The sequence below is a fragment of the Crinia signifera genome, chromosome 3, assembly GCF_055691185.1.
Source record: "Crinia signifera chromosome 3, ASM5569118v1, whole genome shotgun sequence".
Taxonomy (NCBI): Eukaryota; Metazoa; Chordata; class Amphibia; order Anura; family Myobatrachidae; genus Crinia; species Crinia signifera.
Window position 1 is genome coordinate 276,354,027 of NC_139219.1, and position 7,500 is coordinate 276,361,526.

At 38.9% G+C, this 7,500-nt stretch overlaps 1 non-coding gene across 1 annotated transcript; it reads left to right on the forward strand.

Moving 5' to 3' along the window:
• The first annotated feature begins 7,081 nt into the window (after window positions 1-7,081).
• Window positions 7,082-7,171, forward strand: TRNAY-GUA (transfer RNA tyrosine (anticodon GUA)). The gene is given in 2 exon segments: window positions 7,082-7,118; window positions 7,136-7,171. It is a non-coding gene; the product is annotated as a tRNA-Tyr (tRNA).
• Window positions 7,172-7,500: the final 329 nt, after the last annotated feature.

The following is a 7,500-nucleotide window of genomic DNA, read 5'->3' on the forward strand; positions in this document are numbered from 1 at the left end:
ACAGCAAGGCTTAAGCAGTAGTCGTGGCCGATTGGTTAAGGCGATGGACTAGAAATCCATGTTTGTTAGCGCATCAAAATCTTTGGGATGCCAGCTTGTTTTCTCTTTTTCTTACACACATTCTCTTCCCCTCCTTAAGACTGACACCAGTCAATTTCAGCAGCCACACTGAATAGAAATTATTTTTTTTTTTTTTAAATGATTTTTATTAAAGTTTTTGAACAGACATAATATAGAAACAGTAAGCAGGTTAATGTTTGTTACATATTATGACAATTTTTGCATCGAAATTGCTATGTTAACTATTATATTATGTTAACCAATGTGTTATATTCTGTTATATCCAAACATCTATCTATAACCAAAAACCAAGAATAATGTCCAAGAATAAAGTTTTTATCCTTCCTTATAATCCTTGAGTCCTCTTATTTTCAGACTATATTAGAACAATGGCTAAGACTCGTGTTGTCAATTATGCTTGGAAGATATCTAACCTGATATATAGAAGAATGTAAAATTAAGTAACAAACATTTCTAACATTCTATACATTTAGATATAAAGACATTACTGGGGAGACAAAGGAAAAATACATCAGGGAGTATGAGGTAAAATGGAGGGATGGAAGGGAGGATAGGGGGGGGGGGGGGAGGGGGGGGGGGGATCTCAGCCTATCCAGACTCACAATCCAATTGCATAAATAACATTTAAGTATTCCAATTTCTGTTATTCCTATGTTTTAGATCAGCATTACACATAATATAGTACCAGCGAGAGAGGCTAGACAATAGCTTCCTAAATTCAACATTGAAGACATCAATTTAAATCAGGGATGTTGGGCGGTATCCTGTTCTCAAAAACGGAAGAGATATGTTCTCTTTCTTGAACATCTAGTGTGTTGATGAAAGTTGACCATTTTTGATAAAAGGATCTCGCACCATTCAACAAATCTATTCTAGCGTAACGTCTTTCAAAAAACAATATTTGTAAAAGCTTTTGTTTGAGTTGCTTCACAGTAGGTGCAGATTTTTTGGTCCAGTTTATTAAGATACACTTTCTTGCTGTTGTAAGTATCATTATAAGTAAGGATAGTTTCTGTTTATTGAAGGCCTGTAAGGGCCAGGGTTGATATGATATTCCCATATAGACGGCTACATTTGGGGTGAAGTTAGTATGGAACATGTTATTTATAAATTGCAAAACTTTGTTCCAATATATTCTTAGTTTATAACAGTCCCACATACAATGTGGGAAGTCGGCATTGTTTTTTCTGCATTTAATACATTGTCCAGTTTCTTCTGGAACCATGTGTTTTCGTCTGGACGGTGTGATGTAGGCCCTATGTAGGGTTCTCACATAGACCTCTTGTAGGTACATCGACTTTAAAGATTTAGCGTTTATTTCATGTGATTCTACCATTGCTGTCACATGTAGCAATTCTGGTATATCATTGTTCCATTTTGACCACAATTTTTTCCACTGTGGGTCATTGTCTAAATCTGAGGTCAATAAAATACTATATAAAAATTTTACCTTGTACGGTTTAACTGTAATATACTTTAATAAAGAGTCCAGATTTGTGATTTGGGTTATAAGGGTTATAGTGTTAGTAGTCTTTTTTGGTAATTTTAAAGATTGTAGGTAGTGTCTTGTTTGTAAAAACATGAAAAAATGTGAATTAGGTAAGCTATACTTTGAGGCCAAGTATTCGAATGAGTGTATATTGCCTCCTGGATCAAACATTTTGGACGAATTGTCCAAACCTTTTTCTTTCCAAGTTGTATATCCTGAGTTCAAAAGGGAGGGAGGGAAAAGTGGGTTTCCCCATAGCGGGACATGTGATGTAAGGAGCGGTTTTCTACCTGATTTTTTATTTATTTTTGTCCAAGCCACACAAGTATCATGGAAGAGTATATGGGATTTTATTTTTTTTGGAATCATGGGTGTGTTCGACTGGATAAGTGCACTAGGGGAATAAGGAGAGAATATGGCACATTCTAATTTATAATCCGTATAGATAGACTGCGCTAGTATCCAGTCTGCTAAGTATCTGTAGTGTACAGCCAATGAATAAGCAAGTAGATCAGGGTAGCCCAGTCCACCTTGGGATTTCAATGTTTTAAGCTTACTTTTGGCTATCCTGGCTCTTTTATTTTGCCAAATGAATTTTAAAAATAGCGAATCTAACTTTGCAATATCTAATGGGGTTATCGTAATTGGCAACATTTGCATATTGTAGAAGATTTTTGGAAAAATAATTGACTGTATTATGGCCAGTCTTCCAAGAAGAGAGATTGGTAAGTCTCTCCAAGCTTCTAATTTGGTGGCAATTTTAGAGATAACAGGAGAGAAATTTAAAACGTATAACTTGGAGAGATCAGCAGGGATTTGTACTCCAAGATATTTAAAGTGAGAAGAATTTACTACAAATGGTATATCTGGGTTATTGTGGAAGTATTGGTTTGCTGGTCCTAGGGGTAAAATCTCTGACTTGGTTAAATTTACTTTATAACCCGAAAGAGCACCGAAAGAGCGAATGAGGTGCAGCAGCGCAGGTAGAGATTGGGAGGGTTTGGTGATAAATATAAGCGTATCATCCGCAAATAATGCGATTTTTAGTTCTTCTTTTCCTATTCGGATACCTTGAATTAAAGGGGATATTCTTATTGCGATAGCAAAGGGCTCGATAGCTAACGCGAAGAGGAGGGGGGAGAGAGGACACCCTTGTCTAGTTCCTCTGGCCAATAAAAAGGGGGATGAAATTGTTCCATTACAAGCAATTGTAGAAATTGGGGATGTGTATATTGTACGGATTATATTAACAAACAACACTGGGAATCCAAATCTTTGTAAAGTTTTAAAAAGATGGGGCCATAGTACCATATCAAAGGCCTTCTCGGCGTCCAACGTCAATACCGCACCAGACGCCGAGGAGGCCAATGTATCCCCATTCAGTTGTTGTATTGCAGCCAGGACTCTTCTGACATTTACAACTGAATGTCTTCCTGCTATGAAACCAGTCTGGTTTTCATGTATTATAAAGGGTAAAATAGGGGCCAGCCTTTCTGCTATAATTTTAGTGAAAATTTTATAGTCGACGTTGAGTAACGAAATAGGCCTATATGAACTTGTTAGATTTAGGGGTCTACCTGTTTTTGGGATTACTTTTATAGTTGCATCGGAGAAGTGTTGGGGTAAAGATCCACTTTGTATAATTTCGTTAAAACACTTTGTCAGGGGTTCTGCAATTTGTTGGGACATGGCTTTATAAAATTCGTTCGTAAACCCATCCGGGCCCGGGGCCTTAGCGAGTTTTAATTTTCCTATTGTCTTCAAAACTTCCTCCTTAGTGATAGGATGTACTAGGCCATCTATTAAATGTTTAGGGACTTGCGGCATTGGAATAAAGTCCCAGTAATCTACTGGGTCTTTTAATTGGGGTTCGGGCCTATGAGTAGCTGGTTCCACTCGCTCCTTCGGAAGCTCCTCGGGTGAAGAGTATAGTTTTGAATAGTATTCTCTAAATCTCTCGGCTATTTCAACATTATCTTTTGTCAATGATCCATTGTCTTTTAGTAACGGTTGGACGGTATTTTGAGTTCTAGAGCCCTGCAGTAAATTAGTCAAAAGCTTACCCACTCTATTTCCAAATTTATAGAATTTTGCATTTACATTAAATAGGTATTTATCACCTTGAAGTTGAAGGTACTCATCATATTTGGTTTTGGATGTTAGGTACTTGGATTTATTTTCCAATGTAGGGGAAAGTTTAAAATTCTGGAAGTCCAGTGTTAATTTAGATTGTAGATCTCTATACTCACTGTTTTGTTTTTTCTTTAATCTAGACACATGTGCCAGCACCTCTCCTCTAATTACAGCTTTCGCTGCTTGCCAGAAAATTTTTGGGTGTTCATTTTCATATTGTGTGTTATCATTAGCATAATTTGTCCAGGATTGTGCCAATTTATCTTTAAGTGCTTTGGACTGGGTAAGGTGGGAAGGGAATCTCCATTGAGGTGTATTTTTATCTTTTTGAATTAAAACTATATGGATGGTAACCAGGCCATGGTCAGATAATGTCGGGGGGAAAATTTGTGCTGCAGTCAAGTTTGGAAGGAGTGGTTCAGGGATTAATATATAGTCCAGTCTCGACCATGTCTTGTGTGTCAGGGACAAACATGTATAATCCAATTCAATTGGATTAAGTGTTCTCCATGTATCAATCAGGTTAAAACATTTGGCTAAATATGGGACTCCGATTTTAGGGAGAGTGATCGGGTTTTTTGGTGGGGGAGTGCGATCCATTACAACCGATGACAACAGGTTTAAGTCTCCACACAGTATAAGAGATTTGGGATCATAGTTATATAGTTTGGCTATAATATTTGTAAAAAAGGATCTCTTATACTGTGTTGGGGCATACATGTTACATATAGTGAGAACTTTGTCATAAACTTCTATAGTTACTATGGTGTATCTGCCAGCTGGATCCGCCTCCTCCTTCAAGACTTTTATGTTAATTTGTTTTTTAGCCAGAATGACTACTCCAGAAGATTTGGAATTTAAATAAGCCGAGCCTAGCACTTCCCAGTTCATTATTCCTAATTTTTTAATCTCAGGAGGGAGGAGGTGCGTTTCCTGAAGACAGATTAAGTCTATTTTTTGTTTGCTCAGGTATGTTAGTAATTTGCGCCTCTTTGCTGGTGTGTGAATACCTCTTATATTTAATGATCCTATAAGAAGTGACATGCTATCATCAAAACAGATAGTATACAATAAAATGTGGCGCTGGCATGGGCTAGGTTAAGGGAAGAGACACAAGGGAAGAGAGACAAAGGTAAGACAAAAAGGGCAAAAAAGACAAACATCATATTAATACTAATGTAATTATTACTCAAACAGTGTTGGTATAGTAAGAAGTATCTAGATTTCTGAACCTAGACTCTTTGTTCTAAACCATAACTACAACAATGCTATATTAACTGATATATTTGGCATCCGCCTGCCGATTACCTCCTAACTATAGTGCTCTGAAAATGGCTCAGAGGTCACTGTATTTCTAAATCCTTTTACAAGGTTTGACTAACTAGCTAGCTAGCTGGTTTAGCTAATTTAGAGTAACCTTATGCTGAATAGGATAGTATGAAAAAGAAATATATTAAGGTTACGGATCAGTCAGGGATTGGTAAGTCCGTGATGTTCCTTGAGTCATGGTCATTTTCAAGTTTGTCTGCAAATTTCTTCGCTTCTTCCGGAGACGTGAAATCTTTGTATCCTGTTGAAGTGAAAATTCTTAGACGTGCTGGGTACATCATATAAAATTTTGTATTGGACTTTACCAGGTCAGAGCAAACTGGATTAAAGGATCTGCGGGTTTTTGATAGTTCCAGTGAAAAATCCTGGTAAAGTCGAATTGTGTGTGATTCCCAAGTTAAAGGGTTGATTTTTCTTGAAGCCGCCCAAAGTAGTTGTTTATGTAAAAAATTCAGTACTTTGAGGATCACTACTCTGGGTTTTGCTGTGGGTTGAGATTGAAGTGTTCCCATTCTATGGACTCTCTCCACTACTAGATCTGCGCATTCATTTTCCACTTTTAGTAGTTTCGGTAGAGTGTTTCTCACGAAATATTCTAACTGAGTGCCCTTGAGGGTTTCGGGTAGGCCTGTTATCCTGAGATTGCATCTCCTTGCTCTGTTTTCGATGTTTTCAACAGAGTCGTTGAGGCGCTTATTTTCAGCTTGTAATGATTTCACAGACTTTTGCAGTGTAACAATGTGATCTGAGTTATCACTTATTCTTGTTTCTGCTGTGTTAACCCGACAGTTCAGAACATGGATCTGTTCTGTGATATCAGTTACTGCTTTTTGGAGGAGTGGGGCCATAGTATTATGAATAGCCTCGACTATGTCTGAGTATGAAAGTGACGATGAGCCTGTTGTAGACGTTTGGGAAGGCATCTCTGGGGATTGTGCCCCTATAGGTTTCTTCGCAAGTGGTGTGTCTTGGGCATTATCTGGGTTCGGGGCAAGGGAATGCTCTCCCCGTCTCTTCTCCTGTCTCTGCGGTTGTGGAGACTGCAGGTTTTGATGTTGGCTCTTAATAGGAGGTGGCGGGGATTTAAATTTGTCCATTATACTTGGTTGATGTCTGGGAGATCTAGAGCGGGACTTCCTTGGATTAGGCAGCTTGCAGGGTATAAGGACGGTATTTAGGCGACGGTGTTGGTTAAATGATTTGTTTATTCCAGTCTGTCTATGAGACTGATCTCTTAGTTAGTAAGCAGAGGTTGAATAGCTATGGTTTTATTCGTGTAGATTACATGAGTCTGAAAGCTCAACTTTCTGAGTCAGAAAAGAATGTTCAATAGCCAACTAAGTTTTTCCAGTTATTAAACTCAAGTATTTGTATCAATATGTGTGGTGGATAACTTGAGGTATGCACCAGAAACAGTGTAGGGAACAGAAATCGCGTATAACGCGGCTCACCCTCCAAAATGGCGTCTGGAGCGAGGTGTCAGTATATTCAGGCTGACGGAGAATTTTGCGTCTCAGCGTGGGTGTCTCTTCATGCGGGTTTATCAGTGCAGCGCTTCGTTACCTTCTTTTGTCCTCTACCGCTCCAGGCACTGTGCTTGATGATATGTCAGTGCCGAGCGGGAGTCAGTGATCTCCGCGTCAGGTAAGAAGATGGCGGCGCCAGTCCTTCTCCGTCCTCTCCGTGCGCCGGCCAAGCGGGAGTAGGGTGAGTTATAACGGAGGTCTCTCTCTGTAGTCTGGGTGCTGGGGGGATCAGCGATGTTATTTTGCGGCAGGAGAAGCAGGGAAGTTTGTAGATATTGGTGCTTATAGTTGTTTCAGGAACGGAGCTCAGCTCTCATGCGTCCTCCTTCCTCGCGCTCCAGGCCACGCCCCCCGAATAGAAATTATTAATTAGAAATTAATTTTCAAAGCCCAATTTTAAACAAAGGTTGTCAAATGGTTATAAACAATAGAATATTCACATTATTCCTAGAACACTCATTTAGCTAAACATTTAAAGCTATATTAAAGAGCATATAATAACATATTTGAGAACCTACAGCATCCTTCGATAGCTCAGCTGGTAGAGCGGAGGACTGTAGAGATGATTGGTGTAGAAATCCTTAGGTCGCTGGTTCAATTCCGGCTCGAAGGAGTTGTTTTTATTTTTTGCTCAGATAGCAATTTTTGGCAATTTACAAACTCAAAATATACAGAGTATAAAGCATTCTCTAAGTCTGGGGTAGCCAACTCCAGTCCTCGAGAGCTACCAACAGTTAATATTTTCCAGCTCACCTCACAGAATCACAAGTGAAGTAATTAGCTCCACCTGTGGATCTTTTAAAATGTGTTAGTGAGTAATGAGTGCACCTGTGCAGCAGCTAGGTTGTCTGGAAGATGGGAACTGTTGGTAGCTCTCGAGGACTGGAGTTGGCTACTGAGAGACATAAGCAGTGGTTGTGGCAAAGTGATTTTTGTAAAAAT